Source organism: Elgaria multicarinata, chromosome 8, assembly GCF_023053635.1.
Source record: "Elgaria multicarinata webbii isolate HBS135686 ecotype San Diego chromosome 8, rElgMul1.1.pri, whole genome shotgun sequence".
Classification (NCBI taxonomy): domain Eukaryota; kingdom Metazoa; phylum Chordata; class Lepidosauria; order Squamata; family Anguidae; genus Elgaria; species Elgaria multicarinata.
This window is the reverse complement of record NC_086178.1, coordinates 107,773,177-107,791,405: the sequence shown is the minus strand read 5'-3', so window position 1 is coordinate 107,791,405 and position 18,229 is coordinate 107,773,177. Positions and strand designations below refer to the sequence as shown.

General features: G+C 42.2%; 1 protein-coding gene across 2 annotated transcripts in view; it reads left to right on the top strand.

The window, feature by feature from the left end:
* The window catches only part of ZMIZ1 (zinc finger MIZ-type containing 1), a 476,022-nt gene that overhangs the window by 344,866 nt on the left and 112,927 nt on the right, over nt 1-18,229 (top strand). The window contains exon 1 of one of the 2 annotated variants that reach the window (XM_063133163.1): nt 1,104-1,205. The exons of the other annotated variant lie outside the window; for it this stretch is intronic. The gene's annotated coding sequence lies outside the window, so the exon portion shown is untranslated. Of the gene's footprint in view, nt 1-1,103; nt 1,206-18,229 lie in introns of those variants that run through there. 2 annotated transcript variants of the gene reach the window in all.

Here is an 18,229-nt window from a genome sequence, read left to right as displayed (position 1 = left end):
TTGTGACTTCTGAGATTTCTTCAGACTTTGTCACACGCCATCAAGCATATCTTCATCCACAAGAGCTAGAAAGTTATATTTTAAAAAGAGAGGAGATTCTCCAGAATCTGAACTGAGTTCCCTATTCCCTGCTTATAATTTGCCAGCATGAAAATGCGCCCACAAGTCACTTTGGGTCTGGAAGTAGGTGGGGAAAATGATGTGAAAAGGATGATAACTAGGTCAAAGAAAGGCATAATTACTGTGAATTTGGCTGTGCAGCCACAGCGCCTTTCTCCAGCCTAATTATGTGTGTTCATCCTTTCTGTGTACGGTTCCAGACATGTGTGAATGCGAGCCAAATAATTAGGTTGCAATTGCTTCTCACTTGCAGTTTACGCTCAGCTTTGGCTACCTAACGGCTTGCATAAATATGGAATATTCCCAAGAGAGTACCTGCTGCATGTGATGAACACAGCCAAATTAAAGCCCAGCTCCCAATTCCCTCCACCTCAACCGTACTTTCAGATATAGTAATTGATGAAATGGCAATATAACCCTCTTTGTTTTGTTCTTCCAAGCAGTGATTCATGCCCAAAATATGCCAATACGGGTTTGGTATTCTGGTACAGGTGGTGTGTGTTCACTTCCTCCCCTTCCTCTTTGTGGGCTGATTGCCTTCACGCAGGAAGCCACCAGCATCACTACCACCTCTTAAAAAGCAGAACCTTCCTCCTCTGGACGCTTAATTAGCATGACTAGTTTGATGGATGTAGTCAACAGGATTTCTAAATAGGGGATGGGAGGGAGACCCTGTCCACCGGCTTTTCCTCAAACAGAAGCTTTTTTTGACCGGGCGCCCTTAATGGTTTGCTAGACACACTCAAACAAGTGTTGCTTCTGATTAATTGATCGAGGGGGTTATTTTAGCTCCTTGGCTGTGTACCAGAGAGCAAGCCTTTGTCTTAATATTCCTAGCACCACCCCTCCTTGCAAGTTTGAAATGTGAGATGCCTGGATTCCCCCCCCCCCCCCTCTCTCCCTCTCTTCTCTTTCTCTCTCCCTTCTGGCAAAGTGGCTGTGTCTGCTTGTGTGTATCTGTGTCTGTGAGTGTGTGTGTGCGTGCGTGCGCACGTAAGTGATAGATGGGTATAGTGGGAAAGCAAAGGGATGGACCACTAGAGACAGCAAAAGGAAACCATCAATACCAGTAACATGCAGTGGAGGTGAGAATTTTCCTAGTGTTTGATTCCCCCACCCCTTTATTTCTCATCCCCCCCCCTTTGGGTTTTTTCTCAGTCCTTCTGGAGGGGGGGGGTTGTTTTAAAGGCGCCTCCTTTCATATTTGCAGCCGCTGCGCGCACACACCCCCCCTCTTCAAGCAATGTCATGCGGACGCCACTGCGTGCCCTCTCGCTTGTTTCAGGTCTGTCCGCGTCGACGTGTGAAGTTCTAAAGCTGAACCTGATTCTCTTTTTATTGTCTCTGGAGGGTTGTCGCTGGGAGCACAAATAGCCTCTTGGCAAGTATGGCATGAGCCCATTAGCAAGGCTCCATCTGTGATTGGTTTCGCCTGGAAACCGGGAGACAGGCGATGAATAATTGATGTGTGTTGTGCAGTGGCTGGACAGGCGAAGGGAAAGAGAGCGAGGGAGCGAGCTGGGTGCCCTCAGAGGGGGGAGCGAGAACAAGCTGGAGAATAGCTACTGGCTGCCTTGTGCTGAGATTAAGGTAGCCCTGGCTTTCTTTGTTCTGCACTACATGGTTTCTGCCTAGAAGTGTTTTCAGATATATGTGGCCTTCCCCCCCCCCCCTTCCCTCCCTGCAACAGAAGAGAGGGAGAAATAACACCCCCCCTCCTCAAGGTAGGGGGGAGCGGAGGACGGCTAGTTTTGAATGAAATATAACTTGTGGGTAAGTTGGCTTCTTGGGAAGGGAAGGGGTGTGGGTGTGGGTGTGAGTGTGTTCACTCCAGCCTCTCTGAGGGCGGGTGTCTATATGTGCATGTCTGTGTGTGTGTGTCTGTGTGTGCGTGCACGCGCGTGCGTGCGTGAAACAGAAAAAGAGAGAGCATTGTGGGTAGAAGTGTGTTGTCAGATGGCAGAAGGGGATGAAAGACTAGACTTCGCTTGTAAACTGGGGCATGTTTTATATCTATAGATATAGATATAGTTTCTGCTCGTTGTCTTGCCATTTTGGTGAAATATTCTGTCTGGTGGGTTTTTTTGTGGGTTGTTCTTTTTTTTAACCAATGCCATTCTTGTTTAGGTGTGTTTTCATTTTAAAGGAGAAATTTGGTCCGGTATAGCTAGGGTTTTGACAAAATGTTCTTACTTTATTTATTTTGCCTGTAACCATGGTGAACAGAATGTGCACAAGACAGCAGTGGCCTTTCTCTTCATCCTCAGAATGTCTGCATTGCCCCCCCCCCAAATTATTAGATGACTAAACACCAAGCAGATAGAGAATTAGCCAGTATCGTTGTACTTCAACATTATTATTATTGTTACCCCATCATTTCAAAATAATAATCTCTGTACCAAATTTTGGCAAATGTACCTGATGAAAAATCCTTTAAGGACGCTGACTTATGCACATGGTGATGACATTATCGTTAAGTGTTAATTCAGACTGGAATTTCTCTAAAAAGTTGGGTGTAGTTCTTCATAATAATTATATTATTGGCCTTTTAACACATATATTCAAAGCTATCAAGTGAGCTATATCTACATCCACTTTAATAATCTAAAGCTATAAAGTGAACTCCATCTACAGTCACTTGAATCATTTCTGCTAGTTTCCAGAGAGCGATGTATGTTTTGTTTAAACATTGGGAGAATTGAGATGGGCTCACAGCGGGCTAAATAAATTGGTTACGGCTTAATAAGATCAGAAATCTGGCACTGCAGAGTTGTAGTTAAGTAAGCAGCAAAAAAAAAAAAAAGCTTACAACATGTTGTTAGGGGTAGCTCCTCGAATGTTTTGGTGTGTGCACCTGAATGACGTCACCATGTTTAACTGAAGTGGAAGTTCAGCATAGGCAGTATCCATCAACTTGTTGAGCAAAGTAGGCGTGGCATGCCCTAATCGGTTTGATTGGTGGGTTTCTGTGACAGAATGGAGCATTCTTTTGCCTGTCGTTTGGGGCCTGATCCTTAAAACCCATAGAGTTCATTCCAACGTTCTCAGGGAGGTCAGGCAATTAGCAGCATCCAGTACATTGCTGGATTGAGGCCATTTGGGGCCTGATCCAAAACCTGTTGCCTTTTAATGCTTGTTGGCTGAGTCTGTCATCCAGATTGGCTTTAACTGAACTTCAGATGTAATAAATTAATGAGGATGATCATATTCTAACAGGTGCCAGAGTAAATAATCATAGAAATGTGGTGTTTATTGTGTGTAATAAATGTTTTGCAAAATAGTATGAGAGTAACATTGATAGTTCCACCACCACCCCTCCGATATTATCCGGTTCAGTTGAAGAATCTGTTACGTTTTCCATTGTTTTCCTCTGGTGCTAGAGTACGCATCATCTTGCAAGGACTTTCTGCATGGGGCAATTTGTTTGCACCTGATTCTTGCTTGTGGCACATGATAATCTGGATGAGACAGGGCAATCTGTTAAAGGGTTTTGTGTGGTGTGAATGTGAATTGGTGCTTGGAAATTTTTGCTGTAGGCCAAAAGGGTTAGACCAGATGATCTTCAGACCTCTGCAGAGTGCTTTGATTCAGTGATCATGGATGCAAAGTTTTAAAAATAATTGGGCAGAAAATGGGTGTATACTTACCAGGAAAAAGCCCAAATGTTTGAAGGGTGAAAGCAAGGAAAGCTTGTACATTGCAGGGGCACTTGGCGATATAGCATGTATGTATGTGCAGTGCTTACAAAGGCATACTGATCACTTAGTATATTTAACAACCCCTACTTTTCTGGATGAACACAATGTGGCCAGCTGTCCCATGGGGAATTGCAAGGGAAGATTATTTATGCACTGCTGTCTAGAAAACTCCAGTTTAGAAATAAGCTTTTGTAAATAAAATAGTGGTGTGGGCAAGACTGTTGGGTATAATGTATTGTGCCACTAGGGGCAAGACCACTGGAAATGCCCTATATCCAATATCACTCACTCCAACAGAATAATTTATTTCTTGAATAGATGAGAAAATAATCCATTTATTTAGTTTCCAGAGACCACCTAATTAATGAACATAAGAACCCATGTTGAATCAGACCAAAGGCCTATCTAGTCCAGCATTCTGTACACACAGTCACCAACCAGCTGCTTGTGAGAAGCCCACAAGTAGGACATTAGTGCAATAAGCCTGATCATGTTCCTCAGCAAGTGGAGTACATAGGCATACTGCCTCCAATACTGGAGATAATATATTATAGCCATTATGACTTATATCCATTGATAGCCTTCTTCAGGAAATTGTCTAATGCCCTTTTAAAGCCAAGTTGGTGGCCATCTCTACATCTTGCGGTAATGAATTCCGTAGTTTAACCATGTATGTGTGAAGAAGTATTTGCTTTTATCTGTCTTGAATCTCCCGCCATTCAGCTTCATGGATTGACTCCAGGTTTTAGTATTAGGGGAGAGGAAGAAAAAAAATCCCTTATCCACTTTTTCCATACCATCTATAATTTTGTAAACCTCAATAATGACTCTCCGTAATTGCCTTTTTTCTCAGCAAAACAGTCCCAGACATTGTAACATTTCTTCATAGGGGAACTGCTCCTGCCCCTGGATCATTTCGGTTGTTCTTTTCTGATGCTTTTCTAACTCTCCAGGATTCAGAATTATACACAGTATTCCAAGTAGATTTGTGTAAAGCTAGTATGATATTGGGGCTTTATTTTTAATTCCTTTTCTAACTATGCCCAACATGAAACTTGCCTTTTTCACAGCAGCCACAGACTAGGTTGACATTGCATTGAGCGGGGGTTGGACTTGATGGCCTTATAGGCCCCTTCCAACTCTACTATTCTATGATTCTATGATTCTGTGACATTTTCATCAAACTGTCTACCACAATCCGATAACTCTTTCTTGGTCAGGCATTGCCAGTTCAGTTGTGGCTTGGTGGTTATGAAATTCTTATTATCCCCATGGTCTAAGACTGGGGTGTCTGTTGGGACGCTCACTGACACCACCTCTCATTATAGCCAGACAGTGTTCCTCCTCCTTACTTCTAAACATAATGATTCTATAGTTCACCCTGAAAAGGGCTTGAACAAGCCAGTACAAACCTGCCAAGACATATAAATGTCTGAAGAAAGCTGGCCCAAAATCAAAAGAGTCTGTATTAGCTAAACAAGCCCCTGAGCCAGGAAATTCACATAACCTTAAGAGATGGTTGGGCTCTCATGAAAGGAAAGTGTTCTAGAATGATAAGAGGTACACAAATGTACCATAAAATAATACGATGATTACTGTTAAGTTGCAGTAAGGAGAGTACATCATTCATCATCCATATGAAAGCAGTTGGCTGGTCTGGCACACACCTAGAATCTTTCAAAGACTAAATCTACTACTCTGTGTTTTCATAGTCTTAATTAAGGATATATATATATATTGCCTGATTGAATCAGACCAAGGTCCATTCTGTTTCCAGCAGTGAAAGCAGCAGCAGACAGCTAGATGCTGTTGGAAACTTGCAAGCTGAGCATGGTGTTGATGTTTTGGGCTGCTATTTTGGGCTGCATTAATAGAAGTATAGCTTCCAAATCACGTGAGGTACTGGTTCCTCTCTATTCAGCCCTGGTTAGGCCTCATCTAGAGTATTGCGTCCAGTTCTGGGCTCCACAATTCAAGAAGGATGCAGACAAGCTGGAGTGTGTTCAGAGGAGGGCAACCAGGATGATCAGAGGTCTGGAAACAAAGCCCTTTGAAGAGAGACTGAAAGAACTGGGCCTGTTTAGCCTGGAGAAGAGAAGATGGAGGGGAGACATGATAGCACTCTTCAAATACTTAAAAGGTTGTCACACAGAGGAGGGCCAGGATCTCTTCTCGATCCTCCCAGAGTGCAGGACACGGAATAATGGGTTCAAGTTAAAGGAAGCCAGATTCCAGCTGGACATCAGGAAAAACTTCCTGACTTAGAGCAGTACGACAATGGAATCAGTTACCTAGGGAGGTCGTGGGCTCTCCCACACTAGAGGCATTCAAGAGGCAGCTGGACAACCATCTGTCAGGGATGCTTTAGTGGATTCCTGCATTGAGCAGGGGGTTGGACTCGATGGCCTTGTAGGCCCCTTCCAACTCTGCTATTCTATGTCCATACCCACTCCCTAGTGTTCATTCTAGCAGCTGGTATTTAAGGCTGAAATGCACTCAATAGGGTGAGCTTTTTGCTTTGGTCTAACAATAATCTTCTTCTGCCTGGTTTTAGGAAGTTGTCCTGTTCTGTTCCACTCCCGATGCCCATGTTGGTTTAGCAATTTAGTTGTGTGTGAGGATCTCCTCAAACTCACCTGTGGAACAGATGGTGCTCAAAGCAGAAAGAAGTTAAAATAAAAACTTTGGAAAAACGCGAATTAAAGTTAATAGGCTTCTTTCCTAAAGTTGATATCATCATGTTGTGGTACATTTGGCTTAGGAATTGGCTTCATGAGTTCATAGGGCAATATGGAGTGTTAGTGAAAATTCCACATGTATAATACCATTTGGCATAGCTTGCTGTTGAAGTGGAAATAAATCTGATTAGAGTCAGTTATCTCATCACTTCCTTTCCCCTGCCTTAGCTTACACCTATTAAACAGGTTGACAAAGAAGGGGTCCTTTCCAGATTATATTTGCAAGACAAGCCTGCACTCTTGAGACATCTGTAAGAATATCATGTCAGAACCATAATGTGTGTATCTGCTGAAGAGAGATGTATGAAATGTGTGAAATTTTTCTTTTTGATAGAAATATGTTCTATGTATTTTGCCTTTCTGGTATTTTTTTGTAAAGCTTCTGACCAGAGATGGCATGTAAGACTTCTTGATAACCTTCATGTAGGGCTTACCATTTTTTAAATACAGGTCATCTATGTCTTTCACAGGGTTGATTCCCACATTACAGGAAGGAAAAGTTGGTTTGCTAGTGATGCTGCACTCAGAAGGAACTGCTTCCTGACTGGTGTACGAATGTACCACATTCATACTTAATATTTTAGGTGTACATGTAAAGCATCTCAAGTGTACACATAAAATCATACTGGGTGAGATGACTCTTCATTTTCATGACATAATTATTTAACAGTCAAGAAGAGAAAAGATAAGGCATCATAAATCAACTTTGAGTATTTAGGCCAGGATCTAATGAACCATGCTCATAGAACTCTGTACCCAAATAAGTTTCTCAAAGCATTCCGTGCTCCCAATCTATGCAGTATGGCAAATTATGTTTGAAACTGAAGAGCGCTTCAAAATCAGTTTGTAAAATGCAGTAAAGATCTGCTATCCAAAGAAGAATAGGGGTGTTAAACTTCCTAAGGGATCAGAAGTCCCCAGTAATTCCACTGCTGCAATTTTAGTTTCTATTCTCTTTTAGGTTACAGTCCCAAGGAGTGTGTTTCAGAAATGCTATTGTGCTTTCTGTTATCCAGTAGTTTAAGGGATTTCAATCTGGCTTCATAGCTAGTCGTATCACCAAGACTTTCAGGAAGAGACTGCACTTATTCACTTATTTACTTATTCATGCAAACTCCACTGAGTTATGGAGTCTTGATATTGCTTGATCTGTCAGCAGAATTTGATTCTATTGATCATGGAACATTATTTGACTGCCTGGAGCACCTTGTCAGTCTCCAAGGCCCTGTTAATGGAGTTTACTTCTGATATTTTTCTGCTTCCTCATTTTGTTGCTGTCAATAGTTCTATCTCTGATCCTTTTACTATACAACTTGGTATGTTGGGCGGGGGAACAACAGACTTCATGCTGTTTAGTACACACAGTGGTACCTACCAGAAACTCACAACCCCCAATGTGGGGTTTATGGCTAGCTTCATATATCTGAAGGAGGAAATTAATTTGCTCTTATAAGTATATATCTGCTCCAAAATGTTGGACAATCTTTTGATTCCCAGCCCTAATAAAAGAGTAATGCCTGAGACACTTCATTTCTTATTACCGGGAGTAAGGAAGGAAAGGAAACGGACTGTCCTCCCCTTGTGGTCCAGATCATGTGTTATTGCACTTAGGAGCACCTATATCTCTGCTAACTAACTCATTTTGGGTACTGAGGTCTGGTCCAGATGTTTCAGCCTGTGATAATAAAATTTGCATGGTAAATTTTGCTTATGAGAACATCTGTACACCTTGTACCAAGCAAATGACCAGTTGTGTAAGCTAGGGTGACCATACGAAAAGGAGGTCAGGGCTCCTGTATCTTTAACAGTTGTATTGAAAGGAAATTTCTGCAGATGTCATTTGTATATATATGGGGAACCTGGTGAAATTTCCTATTCATCACAACAGTTCAAGCTGCAGGTGCCCTGCCCTCTTTTAAAGCTGGTCACTCTAGTATAGCTCCTGCAGCTTTAACTGTTGTGTTGAAGAGGGAATTTCACCAGGTTCTCCATATATACAAATGACATCTGCTGAAATTCCCTTTTCTATGCAACTGTTAAAGATACAGGAGCCCTGTCCTCCTTTCCATATGGTCACCCTATGTAAGCCAGACAATTCCATCTGTGATTTACCCCATCTGTGTGTCCTTATGCCCATTTTGGGAGAGAAGGATAACACCTATCAGGCGAATTGTGTATGTAATTGTGTGTTTATATTTTTAGGTACGCCACCTTGGTGTCCCTAAACAAATAAATAATATGTAGTTGTCCGATTTAAACAAGATATCATTTACATGGTGCCAGGTACATACATTCCTGAGGCCAAAACCACATGAAGGATGTTACTGCATGCCCAAATGAGTGACAACTGTTATATGCAATTATATAGCTGTATATACTAGGCATGCCTGCCAAAGGCACAAATCGCTTTGCTTAAGAGCGGAGAGGGGAAGAGATTGTTTAGATCTGCTTTGAGAACTTTGCTATAGTAATTTTGAAGTATAAAAATTCTCCTAAAGTACAGTGCAGTTTAATCTTGAACATATCTAAGAATGAGCCTTTGAAATCTTCTTTATATTCCCCCCTGAAATTTGAAATGGTGCCCCTGCATCTGGCTATTCCTTTACATAGCTTCCTTTTGCAATTTTTTTTAAAAAAATCTTCAGGAATAAACAAATCCAGGGGTTATCTTTGGAGAAATGTCCAAACTATGCAGTCAAGCCTCTGACCATGTATAGTGGTTTGCTGATTCTATTTTAGTCTGTTTTTCAGATGCTTTGTTCTGTTCAGACTGAACTCTTAAAAAATTAATTATCTGCTGATTGGCCGAATAACACAAGGCACGATCCAGTCAAAATGAAATACTTTTTTTTCCCCATGCAGATCAATGTGACTGAAAGGGTCTTACCTTTGACTAGATCATGCTTACAAAGAGCGTACAATTTAGGGCATTGTAGCCCATCTGATCCATACTGTGGCACGTAACGCCACGGGAAAGAAGAATAGAACTACCTTGTGTCACCTTCCAGATGTTAACAAAGTATAAGTAAATTGAATAATGCTCCTTGTCATGCAATTATTTAGGTTATCAGTAGAAGCAAGTACCTTTGACTGAGATGTAGATATTTACCAGAAATCCAATAGCAGATACCACAATGGAATGCCAATTCATTTATTACATTTTTTTAGGTTTATATCCAGTATGTTTTGTGTATGCTTAAACATGTAAGTATGAACAACCATCAAGCAGAAGTCCAAATTGGCTGCAACTGGGGAGAGAACTTGGTGCAAACGTGTCACTAAGGAGCCATGATTGTCTGTGGCTCCCTATTTGTGTGTATTTTCAGTGGCTTTGCCACTGTATCAAATGTGAAAAGACCCATATATTCCATAAACCCATTGTTCTAGTGACAGATCTTTAAAACTTTCATTGACTTGAGATGAAGGTTAAGTGCTACCTGATCTTAACAATACTCAAAAACCTCTGCTGGCGGTTCTTTTTCCCCTTCAAACGAGTGCTCTTTGACAAATCAGGAGTGTATCAATGGGCATGTTTAAAATCTGCAGAAGTAGGGAATTGCTTTGCTGAATAAAGATTGAATAGTAAAAGAAAGTTTACTTTCTTTATATTATGCTGTCTTTTCATACCTAATTACTAAATTTATAGGTCTGCAAACTTTCAATTTCTCCAGAGAACTTGCAAGTTTGCACGCTTTTGTGACATTTTTGTTGGTCCTCATTAAGGTATTGCCTAACTATGGATTTGGGGTGGGTGGGGTGGGGTGTTCCTCATGGATCAGCATGACTACCTTTGGGTTTTATTTTAAAAAAAATTATAGTGGTGCTAAAGTTAAATTCCTCCCTCACCTCTCTCCACTGCACTGCAAAGAGTTAAAGGGTTTGTTGGTGAATTTTTTTGGTCGTAGAATAATGAAAATGCCATCATCCCCAGAGAACCTTAGGTTTTTGGCACGTCCCTGAATTGTACCCAACCCATGTGAAGCTTGGTGTATGGCAAATTCATCACAAATACGTATTGTCAGTGCGCATAGATTTTTTCTGCAGGCAAAGACACCTCTGCATTGCAGCCATAAAACGAAGAGTGTGTAATCTTTTTATTTCTCAGTGTTTGGAGGAAAGATAACACAATATCAGTCATGGCTTGTAATTTTTAATTTCCTGGGGCAATACACTGTTTCTGCTGATTGGCAGGTGTCCTTTGCTCTCCTTAATGCTCCCCTTGCTGTCTGCAGACTTATTGCCTACAAATGATTTGGTGATCATATTGTCTGTTTAATGCCATATCTGTTGTTAGACATGGTGGTTATACACTGGAGATTAGGCAGTAGATTAGATCAGCATTTAAAGGCGAACTTGCCTAGTTTGTGATGCACAAGAGGGGGGGAAATACCAGAAGAAAACAAATGAGGCTCTATAATGATGCCAGATAAGGAGTTATTTGCTTCACAGTATTGTTTAGCGATGGATACAGCATAGCTTTAGAGTTTAGATGAACCATCACTTTTGAGGAGTGAAGGCTAATGAGAGACAATGCCTCAATAAGGAGTGTTCACAAAGATATGATCAAAACACAGTTTATTAATAAGGCAACCATGAACTGAACTTTAAGCACGAGATAATTAGCTACTTTCCCATTTTGCTTGGCAGAAGAGACACACATGGTGCTTCCAAATGGAGGGCTCTTCTAATTAGATGGTATTGTGCAGTTATTCCGTCTTTTCCTCCTTATCAGATTTTCTGTGATAAAAGAAAAAAACAGAAGAGGTGGCGGGAAAACGCAGGAGGGTTACGAATGGAAGATGAGATCAACTGGACCCACTGAAAGATTCTGTGCATGTGGCAGGGTAGATGCATGATAAAAGCCTTGTCTGGAAGCACCCCATGGTCTCAAGCATGTCCCAAATAGACCGAACAGAACCCGGAGGGGGGGGGCTTTCTCTCATTTGGCATGAGTGAAAACATTATCCATCAGCCCCCAACTACAGACTTGAGGAAGTCAAAGCCTGAGTGTCTTTTGGAAAGGATGAGGAAGATTTTGATTTTTCACATTGTGGACTTCTTGCTTTTGTTACTTGCCTTCAGAATGAGGCCAGTCCTTAAGCCTAAATAATAAAAGAAATAAAGCCCAAAATAGTTAGAAGAGACAAGAGGCCTGTCCTCCTAATCAAGGTACAGAAGGGGAAATGGGCAGATGTCACAGCTCTTCCTCAGGGAGACCAATTTCAGAGTCTTGGCCTGATACAAAACAAGGATATTTGTTTGTAGCTGAGTCAGCCCTTAAGTCCATCAGTTCCAAGTGCAGCAGCTCAGCAGGCTGGCTGTTCATCCGAGAGTGGTATTTTAGGGACCTCCCGAAATGCATTACTCGGGCAACTCATTCTTCAATTGCTGCTTTGCACAAGCCTCCTATAGATACTAATAGCCACTTCCAGCCTCTGACAGAAGGTGTCTATTATGGGCTGTGTGAAGTGATTCGCTGCACAACAGGGGTAGCAGGGGGGTAGGAGTAGGGCTGTCAGAGAAATTTGCAATGGATTGAATAGAGTTCGGATTTTTGCGGATCCAACCTGTGGAATCTCCAGCGGAACAGCTTGTTCCGAGTCGCAGATTCCACAGATTCGTGGACTGTTTTTTAAACTTGTGGGGTGAGGGTTGCACTAATGCTCACTGGCATTAGTGCAACTACATTCTCATACAAAAATGCATAAACCCGATTCTGTCAATGAGCCAGCTTTGGAGCGAAAGACGTCTGAGAATCTATGAAACAGAGACAGAACAGATTTAACAAAGTCCATGCATCTCTAGGAATTATGGCTACATGTATTTTTGGGGCTCCAACAGGAGAGATATAAGAGGAAAGGGCACAGCTTAGTAGGAAGAACCCTGGAAAGAAATTGTAAGCCCTGGAAAGGCAATTAACCTTTGTAAACTGCCCAGAGAACTTCAGCTATGGGGCGGTATATAAATGTAATAAATTAATAAATAATCCTGAGAACCCTCAGTACCACACCAACGTTCGTGCCCTTCCTCTTAATTCTCTCCACCATTTAGTTTGTTTTAGAGTATTTGGGCTGTGCCCTGTAAATGAGTTCTCCTATCCTCCTCTCACCCCACATCCCCCACCAGCATACCCTCCTCTTCTTCCACTTTGCTTCTGCTGTTTTGATTTCCAAGGCCTACTTTGGCAGGCAGCTGCCGCCATTATATGCTTCCTGATGCTGCCTTGCCAGTCATTCCTGTCAACCCCCAAATGAAATCCCATGCCCTGAACAGCTCCCGCAGCGGCTCTTTCTTTACCCCACTGATGTGTGTAGAAGGGAATTACATTCTGTAGAATAAGTCTATGTTCCAGGTGAAAGGTTAAGAATTGCCTCCCCAACATTCCTTGTTGGCAGATTCCACGTGCATCTTAGACAAAGGAAAAAATTTCAACCAATCAGCGTCAAATGCAAGCTGTGATGTATGAATTGTATAAATTGTATTCGCCTCGTGTGGCGCAGAGTGGTAAAGCAGCAGTTTCTGCAGCTGAAACTCTCCCCATGGCCTGAGTTCGATCCCAGCGGAAGCTGGGTTCAGGCAGCCGGCTCGGGTCGGCTCAGCCTTCCATCCTCCCAAGGTCAGTAAAATGAGTACCCAGTTAGCTGGGGGAAAGGTAATAACGGCCGGGGAAGGCAACGGCAAACCACCCCGCTTTAAGGCCTGCCAAGAAAACGTCAACGAAAGCTGGCGTCCCTCCAAGAGTCAATAATGACTCAGTGCTTACATGAGAGGTTCCTTTCCTTTTTTCCTACCTTGTATTAGCAGTGTTACCTAGTTTGATTATCACAGTACGGACCAGTAGAGTCCATTACAGATAAGCACACTGGCCAATGGTATTACTAACAAAGCGATGTAATCAGAGTCTATATATTCAAGAAGATCCCTTTGTTCGGGGAACTCTTAATTTGCATTTTTGTGGGGGTTCCATGTTGCAACATCTACTCATTAATAAACTTTAACTTGCATTCTCCAACCTGGTGTGTTCATTGACAAAGGACATGCTGAGGGAGTGGACCTGGGGAGCCAACACCAACACCAGACTGAGAAGGAGAAGCCGTGGCGGTGGGTAGGCAAATGAATTGAATACAGAGAATTTGCAGCCAGGTCCCTAGTATTTCAGAGAGCTCACAAAATATGGCATTGTCCATTGCTGCTGTGCCTAATCTTTTGATACACCTTTTAAAATTATAATGAACCATTTTTAACACATTCCGTTGGAAAATGGCACTTGAAGTAAAAAAAAAAACAAGAAACATCTCCCTTGCTAAACAACTTGTCATTTTATATTTTAGGCAGAGCTAACAAAGTTATTTATTTCCAGTCTGTTTTGCATGCATTTGACATAATCTTAAAGCATGCCCATTCTGTTTGTTTTGTTTGACTGACGAATTAACACATTTACTGCTGTTTTTGAGCTGTATATAGCACCATCACCATTAAGCATATTCATTTGGTGTGTTTTGTAAACTAATTTGTTTTGAATAAGGAGAATAAATATTACATTGGCATTAATCAACCCAAAAAACACAAAACAAAAAACAACCCTGCCCTGTAGTGGTTTAGTTTTTGAGGGAAATATCGTATGGTTAACTGGTCACATTCATTTTTAAGTGTGTCGTGTTGAGCTAGAGAGAGCCATTTGATGTACAGGATATGGATTTTAGATTTGGCCCAGAAAGGCTTGTGTTTGAATCCTTATGTACGCCAGCACAGTCAAGGTGCAGCTGGATCCCACATCTCCCCATAATCACTCCTTCTAATAGTATATTCTTGTAGCCAAAATGGGGCCAATGAGAAACAAGAAGGAAGTATCAGCGTGCCTGGAGGAACGGATTTGCTGATGTACAGGGTGGGGCTTGCCTTAACCAAGCAATCCACGCGCTGGAATTTTTCCAGCCGTACCTGGAGATGCCAAGGATCAAATCTTCTGCATCTGAAGCATGTGCTCTACCAGTGAGTCATGGCCCATCCATAATGACATTGCCCACAGTATGTTTTCTCCCATCTTCACAAGTGGCGACCAGTACAATGGAGTGAGCACGGAGAAACCAACGATGATGCATTTTGCATTACTGGATGTCACAGTGGAGAGAGGAGAATGCCGCAGGGCTGTTGCTTCCACCGAAAGCCATGTGTTGGCTGCCGCATAGTTCCAGCCTGAGTCATGGAAGCTCAGTGGGTGGCCTTAACCAAGTCACGATGTCTCAGCCTAACTTCATGCGCTCCAACATTTCACAGATTAAAATAGGACACACTGGTTCGCACACTAATGTTCTGTGTTTGAGACGACATTCTGAAAGTTCTTCCCTGGTATACTCTGTGTTTATTTATTCTGCAATAGCCTCTCCTGCACTGTCTTAAGAACAATGGTCCATCTAACTGAGTGCATTGTCTACACTGCAGCGATCGGCTCAAGGTTTCAGCTGGGGGGCCTTTCCCGGGCCTACTTAGGGATGCCAGGAACTGAATCTGGGACCTTTTGCATGCAAAGCATGTGCTTCGCCATGATGCCATTGCCCTTCTTTTGAAGCAGGCTTGTGTTTGCTAGTGTAATACTTGCTCTTGGCATTGCACAGCTTGAAAAGTTTTACAGCCTTGCATCTATTTAACCTTAAATGTTTTGTTGTCAACATCTATCATGCCCTCCCAACCTGTAGTTAGTGAAACATGTCTTTGCTGGCTGCCAGATTCAGTAATGGAATTAGAGTTTTAGAATAATCAGTCCCACCAAAGGAGCTTACAATCTATATATAAGTCCATTAAGTGGTTTCATAACTTTACGCAGATATATTTCTTACCTAGTTAAAGATATTCTATACCTAAAATCTTCCAGGAGCTTTCTTAATGTCTATGGAACAGATGGAAGCAATGGACTTCCTTGTTCCTCTCACTGTACCCTTATGTTTTGCAGACCTAGTAGTTACTTGTGCATCTGCATATGTGAGGACACATTTTGTAAGAAGGGATTTCATGCATCCAGTGTGACTGCATATATTCAGGCAGCTGCATACACACCAAAAATTGCATGGCAAAAATTGTATGGCAAAAATTGTAAAATTGGTATTAGCCATTGAAGCCAGCGCCCTAGGAATTATGCTTTCATATTATTATTTTTGTACCTTGTGGTTGTGAAGTATGAGCAATTCCTCGTGAAATTTCCAACAGTGAAGAGCATGGGGCTTCAATGCCTTGCCTGCTGATTGCTCCTCCCTGCACCCTGAGCTTTCACATGGGGTGACAGCTGTTGAAAACCCGGTATTTGTAGTTGTATGTTCTGTGAATGTGAAGCGTGCACACTGAGTCACTCCCTGGAGTGTTGCCCCTTAAAAAGAAAATCATGTAGATGGCTCTCACCGTTTAAAAGGTTCATTCAGCAAGGAGAGAGAAAATATTATGTTACTCTCCCAAGCACCATCTTCTTCAGTATAAATGCAGAGTTGGAGAGAGGGTCTGCTCAGTTTAATAACTAGTCGAATGTTCTCACAGGTCAGGCTGCCTTCAAGGCAGCAGTTTTCACACCACACTGTGATGGTCTCTGGACAGGTGTGAAAGTGTCACCCTTCAGAAGGAAACGGAGCTCTGCAGGTACTCAGACGTGGGTGCTGGAAGGTTTGCATTCATAAGGTGGCAACCCTACATGCAGGGCTGCTGTCTTATGCCCTTACTTAGGCCATGGCTAGACCAGCCCTTTATCTCGGGATCTTCCCCACATGACGCACAGAGGATCCCGGGAGCAGGAAGGGATGATACCTCGCTTGGCCCGGGATATCGGCAGGCCCTTTATTCCCACTTTTTCTGCAGTCTCGGGATGATCCCAAGGCCACAACGTGTGGCCGAGCATCATGGGTTGTCTCGGCTCCTCGTGAGTAACCGCGAGGAGCTGGGACCCAGGACTCTGAGGAGCTCTGTGCCCATTGGGGGTGGGGTGGTGGGAGATATTTTTTTTAAAAAAAAACTTACATTTTTTGAACGAGTGCTCCTGCGCTCATTTTCCTTTCAAAAACCAAATCCAAAATGGCGGTCACGATGTCGTGCGCCACGTGTAGAGCAGGGCGACGATCTCACGATCATAAAATCGCGAGATCGTCGCCCTCCTAACCCCTCCTCTAGCCATGGCCTTATAAAGTTCATTTGTGCTGCCTTTTTTTGCGACAGGATAACTACAGCTGGTCCCCACAAGCCCTCACTTATAGACCCCTTTCAGTGTCTTTCAGTGAACAGCTACTGGACTCGTAGCATTATTTTCGTTCTTATCTAGGAGTATCTCTTTAGTTATATCATATGCCATGTTCGTGTGCCTGTAAGCTTTGAATGGCCTGAAACGTTGCAAGGAGATAAGGATCTACAGATCCTCTTTATGTAATCATTTCATGACACTGGAGTTTCATGACCTCTCGAAAACATTAGAGGGCATCAGGCTCCTTGCTCTTTGTGGCTTAAGATTTGAGTAGTAGTGGCAGATTTGTATGGATTTGATCACTTGATTTAAAAATCTACCAAAATGCCTCTGAACAAAACTCAGTCTCAAAACCGTTTGCTGGGGTCTACCAAGAGATTTTTGTGATGTTGCAAGAAGGAGAACGATATGTCCCTTTAGCACAGTTATTAAAAGGCACAGCAGCCCTTTGCAGTACGTAATGGTGGTACTATTTATTAAATTGTTTTTTCATTCATTCATTCATATAGCTCTATGTTCATTACAGTGTAAGTTGACAGGATCTGGCTGCAAGGAGATTGCAGTCCTGCAAACGGGGTATAAATGCAAGAGCCATTCTCTCAGCATCTGCGAGGGGAGGTGCAAATGTTGAGCAAAGGCACTTACATCTACCTAAGCTTCTTCTCTGTTGAGGAATCAGGTGGTCCTACTTGTCAGAGATTGCAAACTGCCCTGAGGGCATTTGCCGGTTGGGTGGTATACAAATCTAATAAAATTAATTAAAAAACAATATTCTGTGGCATTTTTGCAATTGAATTGCAATTTTGCAATTTTGCAGTTCGAATATTTTGTTTCAGATGTGACTCATGCTCCTTTATTCCAAAACTGACATTACCTTGTATCCTTTTCTATAAACTAGCTAGCATGGATTTGCCTGTGACAATATCTTCCTAAGTATACATATTTTGTATCACAGCCTTTAAGTTTCAGTGGAACTTGTCTGCGGTAATGTTCACTTAACTATAACAGAAACTCAAACTGTGTGCAGACAATGGCTTTTTGGAGACAGTGTTGTGGTATCATTGCCTATGGTACATATGTTCACTTTTTCATGCCTCATAGAATCATAGAATAGCAGAGTTGGAAGGGGCCTACAAGGCCATCAAGTCCAACCCCCTGCTCAATGCAGGAATACACCCTAAAGCATCCCTGACAGATGGTTGTCCAGCTGCCTCTTGAAGGCATCTCTGATTAAACCAGTTTAATCATCTCTGATTAAGCCAGTTTGGTAGATTTTTCATAGCACTTTAAGCTCTGTGCCTTGGAAAAAGCAAAAGAAACACTTAATAAGACTCCTTCTATTGTTAAAAAATATCCTAACAATTCAAATGTTTTGTTTCAGATGTGACTATCACACGGGCACCTATTGGATTACTCAGAAGAGTTGGGTAACTGATAGAATTGTGACTGTATCACTT